Consider the following 17160-nt stretch of genomic DNA (forward strand, 5'->3'; position numbering starts at 1 on the left):
AAGCTCGTTCTCTCTCAGTGGCCATTCGATACTTTATCCAAATTTCTGCCTGTTTCTCTTTCTTTCTCACATGCACTCACTTACCTTTTGTATCAGCCTAGGCTTCCTGCATCCACCCAAACAACATCCTGTGCACATGATGATAATTATGCCATATTGTCTGATGCTAAGAGTGCATAGCTGACTTAGTGCTTAGAATATATGTGTATGCGATGCTGTTTTGATAATTCTACTGCTTTCTTACAGGATTTTGTAATGTGTATATGCCTCCCACACTCTTACAGCAAAAAACATGGGCCAAGCCAGAAAAAAAGTGTGACAAAGGATGAACAATATGGAGACATTTTAAATATTTTGGTCTTACAAAGTTAGAGACAGTTGATAGAATCAAGCAGGTTTTGTATCAGTAGTTTTAAGATTTTTCTGAGGGTTATGAAATCTGCAACTGACATTTTTGTCATTAATTTTTAACTGCTGCCTTTAATGATTTACCAGTGCAAAAGTATGAGGCCAAAATGAGGATATTCTGCGACCATCACTAATTCTGAGAGGTATGAATACGTGAATCTTTGATGCCTGAGGCCTATTACTTGACAGAGGACACAGGTATTCACATAAGTCACTGCTGTCACATCTTGAAGTCATTACTGTAAAAATCAACCACCTTTTACTTACTTATATATCCAATTAACAGTATTCAAACCTATGCCATTCATTTGTATTATTACATATTTTTCATTCTATTCCAAGTTCATCACTTACCTTGTAAATCCAGCAGTTGCTAGAGTTTTACTTCAGGGCTAACTCTGTCTGATGCTAGCAGTACACAGTTATTGCATGAGTAAGTAAAGGTTGTGAGCATTGCCTGGCATCACTGTTGCTATATGTTTGCGCATTGGATGAATGTTTTAGTCCATTAGGTGGTGAGTGAGTGTCCTATGCATTGCCTTTCAGCCAATGCAAGGGCATATTGAGCACACCTATGTCTGCCTACACCCACAACAGCTGCTGGATCCCCCCTGACTTCTCACCTGCATGTGGCTGTAGTGACCTTGCCAGTGGTAGTGGGTTGTGGGCCCCTTCTCCTTGTTGATCCTGCTGAAGCTGTTTTCTCAGGATGATGTTGTGAAGCATAGCACAGACTGTGAGACTGTGAAGATTTCAGTACATGTACGTGGATTGTACTGCAGGGCTCTCCCAGATGTGTCCAGGCACTGGAACCATTATTACAGCATCCCAAACACACACTCTATGATATTTCTGGTTTGAGCATCTACCTCATTATGGCACTCTTCAGTGTGTGTGTGTGTGTGTGTGTGTGTGTGTGTGTGTGTGTGTGTGTGTGTGTGTGTGTGTGTGTGTGTGTGTGTGTGTGTGTGCGTGCGCACCCACATTTCTAATGGGGCATCATCAATACTGGTTCCAGTACTTAACCTGCATCCCCCAATAAATGACCCTGAGGAATATCACCCTTAGTGAACATCTCATACAAATGGGAGCTGTGCCAGATATGTGAGTCATGGTAACTACCTGGGTTGCCAGCACACACATTCAGGATGATTCCATTAGCATTACACACAACTTGCCAGTTAATAGAGTGGAAGCCCTTTCGGTTTATTTAGAGCCTTCCCTGATCCTAATTTCTATATGTGTACAATCTATGGTACCCAGTACTTCAGGGTAGTGTGCTACAGGGCAGAACTTCCACATATTTGTGGCCCTGTCCTCAGGTGTACAGGGGAAATATATGTGGTCACTGGGATGTTAATGCATAGCATTCAGTAATTGATAGGGGGTCCTGGATGCTGATGCATGTGATACCCCTGTTGGTCTCTGAAAGGTTCCTTTATCTAAAATTCTAAGTGCTACACATACCTTTGTTTCCACTGGTATTGGTTGCCCTTGGTTTACCCTGGGTTTGAGTTATGGAAGCTAGAGTTTGCAGAGTTCCTGTAGTGTCTCTCTCTCCCCTGTAGTGCTCTACAATTTCCACCTCATGGAGATTGTGATAAGTTAAATGGGGTCTGAAAACTCTTTTCTTTCTTGGTCTTGGTCTATTATCAGCAGCAGCATAGACTTCAGCCTTGCACATACACATGAATTAAAGCAGCAGCAGCTCATAATGTTATTTCTGAGAAGACTCCTTTCTGTGGCTGTATTGCAGTAGATTTTGGAAATTGCAAGGAAAACCAGCACTGAGTCAGCACAGTTGCTTTATAGCTTGTTGAATAGCTCCTCCATCTTGGATTGGTTGATTAGCATACAATTCAGCTGCTAATATTGTAAATAGCATGCCACGGTGTTTACCATGTGTGTGCAGCTCTACACACCATGTAGAGCCGCTTACTGAATCCCAAGCTGTGAGCTACAGTATGTGCGTCACGCTGCAACATGCACAAGGTCTTAGTGGACTGTGTATACTTTACTGTATCTGGCCTGAATTTTTAATAGAAAATATTTTTGGGGAGTTATGAAGTTTTTGTTGAAATGAGTTAATCACTTTATTGCTTTTTTAAAGTATTGTGCTGCGTTAACTACAACTGCTTACAGTGCAAGTTTTGTCTCAATAACAAGGTCTGACTTTCACCAGTCCATGCTGTTGAGTCCAGAGTAATGAAGTCAGAGCTAAGTTTACCTCATTAACAACTAAACTGAGTGGAATTTTGCATTTTCTGATACCTGCAGATTTCCTAGTTGGACAGCTTTTTCCTGAGCTAAATTCCTGAGAATGCAGTTTTGGAACCTACCTGTAAACAATGTATATATCTAGAAAACTATAAAGTTAAAAAAGTTAAAATATGAAGGTCCTTCAGCACAGAGTCATCTTTACAAAACTGATATTAATATGTTATCCAGATGCAAAGGTGATGTTTTATTAAACAAGTAATTACGTAATACATTAATTATGTTATCATAATTATATAACTATTAATATATTTCTAACCATGGTCAACAGACCCCCAACTATCAATGTGACTTTTGTTTGTGCAGATCTGATGTTCCATTTGCTGCAAAGCAGTTTTATAGATGTTACTCCATTATGAAATATTTGTATTAATATGACCTGTATGCATATTTGCACTTAATGGACAGATACATATAAATATCTGCAAAGCAGTGCTAGTTACACAGCAACTATCAGTGGGAAATAAATTCCAGCATTGTGTGTGCTTTCATTTGATGCCATGGAGTATCATATAAACACATTCTGGTTTAAGATATTAATATAACTATTAAAATATTATATATATATATATATATATATATATATATATATATATATATATATATATATACATGTGTGTGTGTATATATATATATATATATATATATATATATATATATTCATAACACTTCTGGAACAAAATTCAATCTAATCATAAATTACATATAGTTTATTTTCTTTGACATTGAGTATTCCATTTGCCTGAAAAAAAAAAAAAACTTCCTGACTGCTATGGTGACTAGGCATGTGAAACGTTGTTTGAAAAGTGAAGAGGTGGGCAACACCTCGGGTATTTAAAGAAATATGATATTATGCACATGTGCATATTTTGTTAGAAAATATTTATAAATATTTGTAAAGTCTTAGTAGATAGATAGCAGGTATCAGTAACAACTTCAGAAGCATTACGTAAGCATTCATTTGATACTATCAAGTACCATTTATATACTATTTGGGTCAAGTAATTAACAGAAACATTAACATGACAAGTATTCATAATGCAGCATAAAAACACACACTTTATCACTTACTGATTACCCCATTTTGGTCATTAGCCATTCTGGAGTTATAAACTGACTTGTCCTTTAAAATGCTCTTCTATAATACTCTTACATGGACTGTGTTTGATATATTTGCATAAATATATTTGTGCACATTTGTATATTTTATTGCTAAAGTACACATATCTGCAAAGCAATGGTAGTTAGATATCAGTTATCATTGAGATTTTTCCAGCATTCTCTTTCAAAAGATAACATGGTCTATCAACTCTGGCTTGGTCAAGTTAACAGGAGTATTAATATGGCATATAGTGATAATTAGGCATAATAATGAAATCATCTTTTCTCGCTTACTAACAACCACAACTGGGCGAGATGCCATTCCTGACCCAAGTGTTGACTTGGACAGTAAAATGCTATTCTAAGATGCTTCTAAGTGGACAGTCCCTTTGTATAAATATATTTATATACATCTGCATATTGATAAAGAGTTACAAATATCTGGAAAGTGGTGTGAATATCAAGTATCACTGACAGATTTTCCAGTATTATATAAGCTTTCATTTGAGACCATGAAGTGCCAAGTAAACTTCCTCTTGGTCAAGTGATTACCAGAAATAATGTTCTGGCACATATTTATAATTTTGCATGAAAATAAATTACACTTTCTCATTTACTAGCTACCACATTTGAGTTCAACAGTCCTTATATTTGTAAAGGGCATGTCTGTAGAACAGAGCATGCGTTGTAACTTTAAGAAGCATTTCAAAGTGAGGGCACGTGCATATAAATAGAGAGCACGTGCAGGCAGCAGTGCTATTTTGAGAGAACAGCCAGAGTGTTAACCTATATGAGTGCAGTAGTTTATCTGTTTATAAGTTTATTTAAGTTTAAGTTACTAGGTCTCAGTCCTGATGTGTTTGTATATAATAAAGCTGCATGAACCGAACCCACAACTGTTCATCTGTTTTATCTTGACCAGACAAGCAACATGGGGTCAAAATAAGATCAAGAGTGAAACTTCTTCAAGCCATGAGGTGCAGAGTTAACGGTGGAGGTAAATTGAGCAGGTTGGGTGATCTAGTGCTCAAATGATTAAGAAAGGCCAGAAATGAACTTCAGGTAATGAAAAACTTGCATAAGAGATTTATTTCATAAGGAAAACGATATGAAGCATTTGCAAAGCATAAAACACTATTATATTAATCAAACGCAAAGCACGCAACATATTATTAATCAAACGAAACTCACAAAGCACATTATTCATTAAGTGAAATGTTCGAAACCATGATATTTGATAAAGTTATTTAAAATATTTATGAGTGTGTTCAGAACTGCGTCCTGCTTCTGATTTGCATAACGAACATGTTAAAAGTAAAACAAGCGCAAGAAAAGTATAACGAGCATGTTAAAAGTCAAAGAGCATAACAAGTACAATAAAAGGGCAGAGTGAGCATGGAAAAACAAAGCGTCTGCAATTTTTTTAGTAAACAACTATTTTTTTTTGATGTGTGCTAATATTGCGTATTGACTAAAGCTATTCAGAGTATGATTAGTTGTTCAAAGTATCTCAGCATGTGCAAAGTGTTTGCAGTGTGTGCTTTATTACAGTACAATTATTTCAGTTTATTGTGTGAAAAGTACAGTTATTTCACAAAGTGCAGTCAGAATACAGTCATTTTGAGAAAATACTTGTGCTGTGTACAGTTTATTTGCAAAGTGCAATCATTTCAACGTGTTTCTTACACTGTATAGAGTTATTTCACAAAATACAGTCATTTCAGGCAGTTTCTTGTACTGTGTAGAATTTATTTGCAAAGTGCAGTCATTTTGAAGTGTTTCTTACACTGATAAGGGTGGTTTCACAAAGTACAGTGATTTCAAAGTGTTCTTGTGTTATGGAAACTTATTTTATGAAGTACAGTTATTTTGAAGAGTCTGCTGTGCTGTTGAGAATAGTTACAAGTTTCTGGCATACATTTATGATGTGTATGTGTGTATGCTCATACATAATTCCAAGGGTCTTTATTTCTGTGTGTTGGCATGGCAGAGGCATTTCACAGACCCAGTCCACTTGTGTTTGATCATAATATTGCAGTGGATTGGAGAGAATTTGAGCAAGAATATATTTTCATAGAAGCAGCTTTTTCTGGCAAAGATGCACATATGAGTGCATTTATTTTGCTTAATCTAGTGGGGTCAGAAGCCATTGAAAAAAGAGCATTCATTTGGGTATGCACCAGCAGTATATACAGAAGAAGGGGAAACCGTCATATTGTCATACAAGCTGAATCAAGGGAGGGCCCTGAGTGCTTGAAATGTAAAATTAGAAAAATCCATGAGCCTAACTCCTCACACACCCACTCAAAAGGTCTGAATCTAACATGTGACATCAACAAAACCTTCTGGAGAGGCTGCCCCATCTCTGGAATAGACTTCCCATACATGTCAAACAGAGCACCTTGTTGACCCTCTTCAAGCACAACCTTGATGAGTGGATGGGAAACCACAAATTTGTCTCAGGGGTTCCACATGTGTCCCTCATTAACAGGGGTGACAGGTTCTGACTAAGGTTTCTTTTTGGGGACAAACTCTTGGCTAGGCTTATAAGGGGCCCCGGACCATTAGCCTAGTAACCTTCTATAATCCTATGATCCTATGTGTAACCCCCCCCCCAGACAAATGTTACATTGTAGAGGCACTTATTTTACACAAGAAACCAAAATCCAGGAGAAACTTTTGCAGCTTGCATTGCTGACTTGAGAAACACAGTTAAAACATGTAGATTTGGTGATTTGAAAAACGAGTTGATAAAAGACAGGCTTGTGTGTGGTGTTAATAATGCTGCAGTAAGAAAGATTTTGCTTCGAGACAGTGATTTAACATTGAGCAAGCCATAGAGATTTGTCAAATTAATGAACTTACAGAAAGGCGCACACATATGCTTGCAAGTGATAAGAGCATGGTTTCAGCAGCCTCTAGAGCAAAAGTAGACAGCATGCAGTATGTTGATAACAGAAACATGCCCAAGCACAGGGAAACTGCAGCCCCTGCAGGATTTTCAGGGAGACCCTGTAGCTTTCCAGCAAGTTCTAAGACTATCTCAGTAAAACGGACCTGCTTAGTGCAGCATAAGGTTAAGTTAGCAAAACCCAAGTCAAGTATCATTGTTAACTGTCATAATTTTGGTGCCAATCATGAATCCAAAAGAGAAAAGTGCTTCGCATTTGGTCAGCAATGCCACAAGTGTAAAAAATGGAACTACTTTCAAAAGCTTTGTAAATCAAGCAAGCCTCACTCATTTATTAATGAAGGTCACTCAGAAAAACAAGTTGATCATATAGAAAGCTATAACTCTACTTTCTGTGTTGATGGTGTATAAGTGGTTGATGTAAAGGTTAATTCAGTGGATTTGTTGGCAAAAAATGAAGTGTTTTGTACTGTCCTCATCAACTGTAAACCCAAAGAGCTCAAAGTAGACACTGGCTCAAAGTGCAATGTTATGTCAGCAGAAACATTTGCTTGAGTAAAAGCTGGTGAACAACTTCATTTAGCCAACTGTGTGAAGCTTGTTGCTTATGGAGGTGAAGAGATTCAAACCGAAGGCTCGGTAGTGCTTTCATGGTATTCAGCTGGGAATAGTTACAGATTGCAATTTTATGTAGTCAAAAGACCTGTTCAGTCATTATTAGGTCTCAGAGACAGTTTAAGAATGAAACTGCTTTCTTTTACCAAAAAAGTCCATTATGTAAGCACGTCCTAGTTCCAGTTTCACTGATGCTATTTTCTCAGTTATGCTGATGTTTTCGAAGACAAGCTAGGTAAACTTCCACTTGTGTACTCTATGAAGTTAGACCCAGAGTTCAGTCTAGTGGTCATACCAGTGAGAAGGGTTCCAATAGCTATGCAGGACAGAGTCAAAGTCCAGTTAGATAAAATGGTGCAGCAAGGTGTGATTTGTCCAGTTACAGAACCAACTGAATGGGTGTCTTCCATGGTAGTCACTCATAAGAAAAGCTCAGATGAAATAAGAATATGTATTGACTCAAGAGACTTAAACAAAGCATTAAAGAGACCCCACCATCTAATGCGTACAGTTGAGGAAGTACTCATGCCAAATGCCACAGTTTTTTCTGTCTTAGATACAAAGAGTTCATTTTGGCAAGCAATGCTTGATCGCAAATCTTCACTATTGACTGCATTCAGCACATCATTTGGTAGATACAGATTTCTTAGAATGCCTTTCAGAATAAATTTTGCCAGTGAATTCTTTCAGCATGCAATGGAGCAAATTTTTTCAGGCTATCTGTGTGCTATAATAGTAGATGATTTACTAATTGGAGGCAGTGGTGAAGCAGAGCATGACAGAAACCTTAGGAAAGTTCTGGAAAGAGCACATGAAGTGAATCTAAAGCTCAATCCTCTGAAACATAAATTCAGGCTTCCAGAATTTACTTATGTAGGTCATTTATTTACCAGTTCAGGCTTACGACCAGATCCTTCCAAACAGCTATTCTTGAGATGCCAACTCCTGACAATGTACAAGCCTTACAGTGTTTTCTTGGTATAGTTTACTATTTGGGCAAGTTTATACCAGACTTCAGTGAATTATCAGCACCCTTAAGAGAGCTGACATGCAAAAATGTTACTTGGTCATGGTTTGAACAACACCAGAGAGCATTTGATGACCTGAAAAAGAAAATTGCTAGTCCAGCTATGTTAAGATGCTATGATATCCACGAACCACTGATTCTTTCCGTTGATGCTTCAAAGCTTGTCTTGATGCAGTTATTCTTCAAGAGGCCTGACCAGTAGCCTATGCATCTAGAATTCTTTCCCAAACTGAGATGCAGGATGCTCAAATTGAAAATGAACTTTTGGCAATTGTGTTCACGTTCAAAGTTCCATGATTATATTTATCGCTGAGCTATCCAAACTGAGACTGATCATCAGACTCTAGTCACTATTTTAAAGAAGCCTCTGTATACAGCTCCAGCAAGACTACAAAGAGTGATGCTCAGATTACAAAAGTACAACTTCAAAATGGTCTATACGAAAGGCAAACTTCTTTATCTGGCTGATACTTTATCCACATCACCCAGAAATACCACAGAAAAGCTTGATGCAGAATATTTTGACTTTGATGTCATGGAAGTGCGTAATTTTTCTACCACAAGACTTAATAAGCTAAGAGATCATAAAAAGACTGATCAGATTTTGCAAATGCTCAACCACTTCATCAATGTTGGATGGCCATCAAAGCAATCCTGTGTATCAACAGAAGTGTATCCTTATTTTACTTACAAAGATGAGATGTTGATGGAAGATGGTATAATTTTTAAAGGTCCAAAAGTTGTCATTCCTATTTTCTTACAACATGAATGCATCCAAATTTTGCATCATGGCCACACAGGTTCCGAAGCTACCAAGAGAAGAGCCAAAGGACTAGTATTTTGGCCTTCTCTGTCAAAAGATATCGATAAAGTACTTTCATCTTGTTCAGTCTGCAATAGTGCTAAACCGCATTTGCAAAATGAGCCACTTCAGCTAAACCAGATTCCTGAATTACCTTGGTCAACAGTAGCCACTGACATACTTGAGTGGAACAGTCAACATTACTTAGTGTTGGTGGAATCTTATTCGAATTGGTTTGAAATTGTTCTGCTACCTAAACTAACATCCAGTACAACCATTACTAAGTTGAAACTTCATTTCTCAGTCCATGGAAGTCCACACAAAGTTATTTCTGACAATGGTGCCCAGTTTACCAGTCAGCTGTTTCAGAAATTTGCAAAAGAGTGGGACTTTATCCATGTTACCAGCAGTCCTGAGTACCCACAGTCAAACAGCCTAACTGAACGTACAGTACAAAATGCAAAGCAATTACTAGAGAGGTCAAAGCATGACAATACCAATGTTTTCTTGAATTTGCTTAATCTCAGAAATATGCCCCATGACAATTTACTTGGTTCACCTGCTCAGAGACTTCTATCTAGGCAAACCAGAATAACCTTGCCTATCAGTTCTAGTTTGTTGGTGCCTAATGCTAAAAACACCAGAGCAATCAAAGCCTAACTATTCAAAAAGCATTCATTTCAGAAGTCCAACTATGATAAAATGAGCAGATTTCTTCATCCATTGAAAGAAGGAGAGATAGTGAGGATATAAACGGCCAAAGGTTTTGATTGAATTGGTCACTTGAGAGGCATATGTGCCGAGCAGTGATCTTACTTAGTGGAATCTGAAGGTATAGAATACAGAAGAAATCACAGGCATCTTCTTCCAGTGTCTGAATTGATATTCCAGCATTGTACCTGTGATACAGACTCTGGATCTGTTGTTTCACTAGTGGAAAATGGTTGTTACCAAGCCAGCTCTCCACTAACTAATTCACTACTTGCTTCCCAAATGTTAAAGTTCTTTTGACTAATTCCATATGAGGGGACAGCTTTTAACTCACCATTGGCAATTGAATCAATGTTTTCACTTACTTGATTTTGCACACCTGAAATGGAGATTCCTGATACTAATTCCGGTGGTACCTCTGATTTTTCCACTTGGCTCCTTGCTCATTGTACATCCGCTCCATGCTGCCTCTGCTCATGTTGTTTTCTGCCCTGTTTCTCAGCCGCTCCGACTGCCTCAGGCCTTCCTCTAAAGGGAACTCTGATTGATTCCCCTTATAAGCTCTCCAATGATACGTCACTTCCTGGTTGTTGCTGGACTCCTGATTGGTGGACGGTTCATGGTTGCCATGGTTACCGACCGATAGTGGGTAAACCTTATGCTTAGTGTACTCACTGGTATCCTTTCTCAATTTGTTGATTTTTCTTTGAAATATATTGTTACAGCTGGTTTGTATGCTTGTTAATGTGTTATAAAAATTGGTTTGATAATGGTCGAGCAACAAGTCTTTTGTAATAATGTTTTTTTCTTTTTCTGTTTCATCCAAAAGCTGATTGATTTTACAATTATTGTATTTGACCATAATTTTGATCAGATCTATACCAGTTCTGTCAAACAGCCAATGGACTTCTTCCAGCATCTCCTCATTGTTTTCTGAGCCATTAGGATACTTCCAGAATCACAGGCCCCTTGGCACTTGTCCCAACTCGATGGTCCTTTCCAAATACCCATTCTCAATCTGCAATTTCTTCAAACTAAAAAGTCGTGTTTCAAATGACTTTATCCTGTCCATTAGGGACTGATGCCCACTGGCCTGCTGGCTAGCCCCACTTCCAGAACTCATACAGAAGTCAAATTTGTTACTTCTCCAGTCTCCTGCTATGTTGGTTGTCACAGTCCCCTAGCCCCCAACCACTTCACGGGACCCTTTTCCTAGGTTGTTTACTGAAGCATTAAAAGTATCAATAGCCTGTACCTGAGAACATTGGTTTAAGTCACTTGGGGACTGCTGAGTAGGTTGAGCTGGTTGAGTTAAAGGTATAACAAATATCAAAAGTGCCAAAGTACTGCAAGCAGACAATCCAAAAGGAAAAACCACTTTAATGACAAAACACAGCAGAGCTTTCGGACATAATCCTTCTTCAATACTACAAACTTATAAAATTTCTTTCATCTTATATACAGGCCCAAAGTAGTCATGTGGTTAGCAGCCCAAAAATCACATGACCATAAGTATCACTCAATAAGGCAAAGTTAAAACAACACAGATAGCAATGATTCTATAGTACATAACAAAAATTTAAATCATTTAAAATTCAGCTTGCTAATATGATTAATAATCAAAGTTACACATAAAATTCATATTATAAAATTCATATTGTAGAAACAATATACATAATTATAAATTCAATCTACTGAGCTTAACCAAAATTGGTTTAAGGCTCAGCATACTGTTCAAGCCAGGGGAACGGTCAGCAGCAAACCTTAAAATCCACTCATATTCTTTAATTTCTAAGAAGTTATTTATATCACCACCTCTTGGGGAGGGGAAAACAATGTCAATAACCCTGAATTTAAAAACATGATCTTGTCCACAATCTAACATATGCTTATATAAAGCATTTGTTTCGACACATCTTCTAATTTCAGACTTATGCTCTGTAATCCTCTCTTTCAACCTACGAGCGGTTTTGCCTACATAAAAAGATTTGCATAACACACAGGTAGCCAAATACACTATATGTGTTGTGTGACAAGTAGCTGAAACATAAAATTTAAAAGTTTTCCCTGTTACTGGATGAACAAAAAGGTCACTCCTGTGTCAAAAATATCTCCACAGCATGAACAATTGAGGCATTTACATGTAACATACTTAGAGGAAATCGTTTTCACAATGTTGGTAGAATAATCCTTATAACATAATGAATTTTTAAAGTTCTCATGTTCCTATAGGCAAATAAAGGTCTATCACCCAATAAGGCCTTTTAGTTCATTTGAAGCCATTAGTATCAACCAGTTCTTAAATATTATTTGCTTTATGGATGGTGTTGTAAGACTATATGCAGTTACATATCTAGTCACGCCCATACGCACATTCGCACTATTCATAGGTAAGGCATCTGACTCCAGTGGGTCAGATAGGAAGGTAGGAGCAAACTTAGTCTTCCTCTCCTGCATCACCTTATCTTTCTCCACAGAGAGTAGGACATTATCATATCCACTAGCAGAAAAATCCGCTAACATATCCTTTAATTGTAACTCAAAACAGCAGTCATCAGTGTTAAGCCTACTCAATCTTCCTAACTGGGACCTCACAATACCTTTAAAGATGTGTGGTGCATGCATGCTATGAAAGTGGGTGTATCTACCAGCACACACATCCTTTCTATGTGACTTAGTATTCATATGTCCATCCTTAAATATAACTTCTACATCCAAAAACACAATTTCAGTCTTGGAACAGCTCATTTTAAACTTTAGAAAGGAAGAAGCTCTATTCAAATAGTCCAAAAACATATTCAATATATCCAAGCTGCCCTTCCAAAGTAGGAAACAATCGTCTACAAAACGTTGGAAAAATCTAATATGTTGTCTATAAGGGTTTAGATCACTCAGAATATGCTTACTTTCCCACTGGTAGAGCACTAGGTTAGCATAGGTGTTGGCTATGGAAGTACCCATAGCCACACCAGTGAGCTGAAGGTACGTAAGTTCATTAAAGAGGAAAACATTATTCTTTAAAACCACATCTAGAAGGCTACACCACGTTTCTATTTTACCATAATCAGGGTTTGGACATGAAGTCAAAAATCTCTCAAAAGGTCAATCCCATCATCATTCGGTATGACCGTGAAAAGAGAGACAATGTCCAGAGTTACCAAATAATACTCATTATTCATCATTTGTTCCTTCTCAGTGTCATAGCTTACTCGTAACTTCTGTAAAAAATCAAATGTGTCACGTAGAACTGAATCACAATTATTCAAAAAAGGTTGTAACTGACCATGTAAATAAACTGACAGGGGTTCGGTCACCCAACCTGCTCCTGAGACGATGGGTCTCATAGGTGGATCCATGATTGACTTATGGATCTTGGGTATTCCATATAGGCGGGGTGTTTATATATATACACACACACACACACACACACACATATATATATATATATATATATATATACACACACACACACACACACACACACACACACACACACACACACACACACACACACACACACACACACACACAAAGATACATTTGTCATAATGGTTAGCATCTTCACCTGCCATACACAAGATACAAGGTCCAATCCGGCACTCCGGCCAATGCCTGTATGAAGTTTGCATGCTCCTCCTGTGTCTCTGTGGGGTTTCTTCCACCTCCCAAAAACACAATGGATGTTTTTATCCCAAACTCATCCAAGAATGGAGCTATGGGCAGCAGCACAGACTCTAGATGGTGCTTGTCAGGTGAAGAGTTCCATAGATAAACTGCTTTGGGCATCAAATGTTGTGTGCATCATTCTCTAGATAGAATAACATAGTTCACAGACTGCACACCATGTTAGGGCTAGGCACTCAATAGTGTAAAAAAACTGGCTCTATTTGATTTGGTTGTATTGACTAATATCCTCAAAATGAGCATGGATATTTGCTGGTGATAAGTGGGTTGCCGACTCTGCCTACATCGACCTATGTAGGGAACCATGCTAGCAGTGAGAGGGGTCTATGGACACCTGTTCGCCAGTGCGTGCTCATGAAAACTGAGCAGCCCTGGTTTAATGTGTTACTGGCTGGTTGGTGTCCAAATCAACAACATCTGCTTTTGATATCCTGTGGACTGGTCAGCAGGTAGCACCCCTTATGAAGGGTATCTGATGATTATCAGATTTATCTTTCTGTCTTTGCTTTCCAACCTGATACAGTTTCTTTGTGCCATCTGCTGAATAACTTTCCAGAAGTTGCTAGAGTGCCTCTGATGTCTTGTTCTTTGCTAATGCGACTGCTCCCTTAGCCAACCAGTATTCCTTCCTACCCTGGAACATCTTTATTCCTCTTTTCTTTTCTGCTTAATTTGGTTAACAGGAAAAGCTGCTGACTTTGGTGAGAGATGGTTGTAATACAGGTCTGGTGACCATGTCCTTTCTTCAGTATTGTGTGATCTTGGGGTTAGTATATTTCAGTAGTAGGTGGTGTGTAGGGTGCAGTGGGGCTTACCCCCCCCCACCCCAGCAAAAACATTGTTTTTGATTTGCATGCTCTGAGGTTATGTCTTGAAGCATGCACAATACTAGCTCACACAGGTGGGGATATGCTTTGAACAGAATTTGATTAAGGTATAACCCTTTATACTGTACTAAAACAGAGTGTATGTAATTGCACTACAGATATGTGTTAAAGCTAGTAATCTTTAGATAACTGGCTGGGTGTGTTAGTCTTTTGGCTCAATGAATCTCATTCTGTGCCAAAATGGTGAATTGTGAAAAGCACAGATCAAAGGAAGAATTATTCAATTTATTTAGCTATGCATTGCTAAAAGAAGCATCATGTTAACATGACAGTATGGGGATTAATCCTTGAAATCTGGCAGTGTATATGTGAAAACTGGAAAAGCAAAAGAATTGTTAGAAACTGGACACTGTGCTAAAGAATGGAATAAGTTCTAGGTATGCTACTAGAAAAATCTGTATATCCTATAGAATTTTCAAAACTTTGTTATTGTCCTTGCAAAGAGCAGTGAGAATACATGCAGTTACAGCTATTGGTAAAATGGTATTTTTGAAATATATGAAAGAAGTATTGAAACAAGAACACTTTTGCCATTTGATACAAATGCTGCTAATAGATGCAAAGTGTGAAAATACTGTAGAACAAAAATGGAAGCTGTATACTATCTAAATGGGTTGGCACTGTACTTATGAAACTGAATGGAAGCAAAAGAAAATTGAATCACTGATTGTGCTGATGTTCTTTGATAATGAATTGTCCTTGAAGTTTAATGCCAAGAATGAGAAGAATTTCTATATAAAATAAGGAAGACTGTGAATACGATAGCTTCAAATATTTTCTGAACTGAAGTTTAACAATAAATTAAAATCAATTAATATCTCACACAATAGGTAGTTGGTATTAAGCATATAGAATATTCTGGCAAACTGCTTATAGAAAGGCATAGAAAGACTAAAAACAAGTTTTGTGAAATGGTTGACAAAACTATGCTAAGTGTTTGTATTGAGACAAAACAGGACAATGACTATATGACCATGTATGATACTCGTATAAATTGGCAGCACAATATTTGTCAAAGTAAAATGACGTGCATGCTATTGTTAAAATATAACAGTGTGCAGATGACCAATTAAGTCTGGTGCAACAGAATGAATGCACTTTGTGTCAAATTATTCTTAATATACAGTAGCAGTAGGGTACTCTATAGTCTTATTGTACAGCCGGGCACCATGAAGATATTATATTGATTTTCAAAGTGCATTTCATAGTGACACAGAAACTAAGGAAAGCATTGTTAAAAAGCAAGATATTATGCAAAAGTCAGTGAGACTTTAGTACAAGGTTTACTAACTACTTACTCAGTGAACACTTTTACAACAACATACTGAAATAGAAATAAAGCTGACAGGAAAACAAAATACATGTAACTAGAAAGGTTACAAGCCTATATCTATGACATGATATTTTTAATAAATTTGAAGACCAAAAGAAAAGTCAGTTCCAAACTCATATGGGTGTTGTATGCTTGTAGGGTGGTGGAAATGAAACATGGCTGGATGTGCAAACATTAAATTAAATTGTTTCTGAACTGAATATAAAATATCAGAACTTGCATATTGAACATGAGCTGTTGACAGTTTTATTTAATGAAAAATTTGCAAAAGTAGAACTTTATGAAAAGTGGATGGAACTGTGTTCTCATTCTGAAACTAGAAACTGTGATGCCGAAATAAGCAGAATTTAAAAGGGAGGTAATCTGTGTTTAGCAGGGGGTCAAAAACATGGATTAAACAATAACGGCTCATTGCTGTTCAAAAACAAGCACACTGATTGGACAGCCCAACCAGTGTGCCTGTTATAAATCTAACATATACCAAATGAAAAAAAATGTATGGCTGCTGAAATGCCATTGAGCGGCCAAACTTTCTATTGGTACATGCTGAGGAAAGCAAAAAAAGAGAAAAATCAGCTCCTGGATTCAATAAACTCAGTGCAGGAATAGTGCTATTCCTGCACAGAGTGAAGTGTGTCCACTTACCCTTAGCTTTAACAGCAGTGCGCCTTGCATTTTCATGAAGGTGTGCTGCTGCTAAGGCTAAATGGACACAAACACTACTGAGCGCAGGGGAGATGTTTAGGTAGTGAGCGCACATCTAATAGAAAGTGCTTTACAGCACTTTTTAAAAGTATTTCAGTGTCCCTGGACACTGAAATGAAATAAATGAGTATTTCAGTGTCCACATACACTGAAATACATAGGGGAGCAAGAAAGCAGTGCAGGGGGTGTGTGACAGGTTTTGTCACACACCCCTGCATTGTAAAAGTGCCATGCGGCCATAACCCTCAACAGTACAGGTTTCCACAGAATGGCCAAAAGCCTGCCTCACATACCTCTCAACCACCTAGAGCAAGAATGCTGTACAAAGCCTTAAATAATGGGGGAACAAAGGCACAAAAATAGGGGCACTTTTTAAATATTGCACTTACAAACCCGGAAAGCTGAGAGGATAAAAGATTTGCAGTAGCATGGACTTCCTGAAGGGTCTGAAGACTGAAACCCAAATGTCTACCATAGTAAAAGTGCCATATGGCCATAGCCGTCAACTGTACAGGTTTCTGCAGAATGCCCAGATGCCTGACTCACATACCTCTCAACCTTGTAGAGCAAGAACGCTGTACAAAGCCATGAATAATGGGGGGGGGGTGGAAGGCACAAACAGAGGGACATTTCTTAAATATTGCACTTACAAACCCAGAATGTTGATAGAATAAAAAGTTTGGAGTAGCACAGACTTCC

The sequence above is a fragment of the Protopterus annectens genome, chromosome 5.part0 (genome assembly GCF_019279795.1).
Source record: "Protopterus annectens isolate FY-2018-M chromosome 5.part0, PAN1.0, whole genome shotgun sequence".
Classification (NCBI taxonomy): domain Eukaryota; kingdom Metazoa; phylum Chordata; order Ceratodontiformes; family Protopteridae; genus Protopterus; species Protopterus annectens.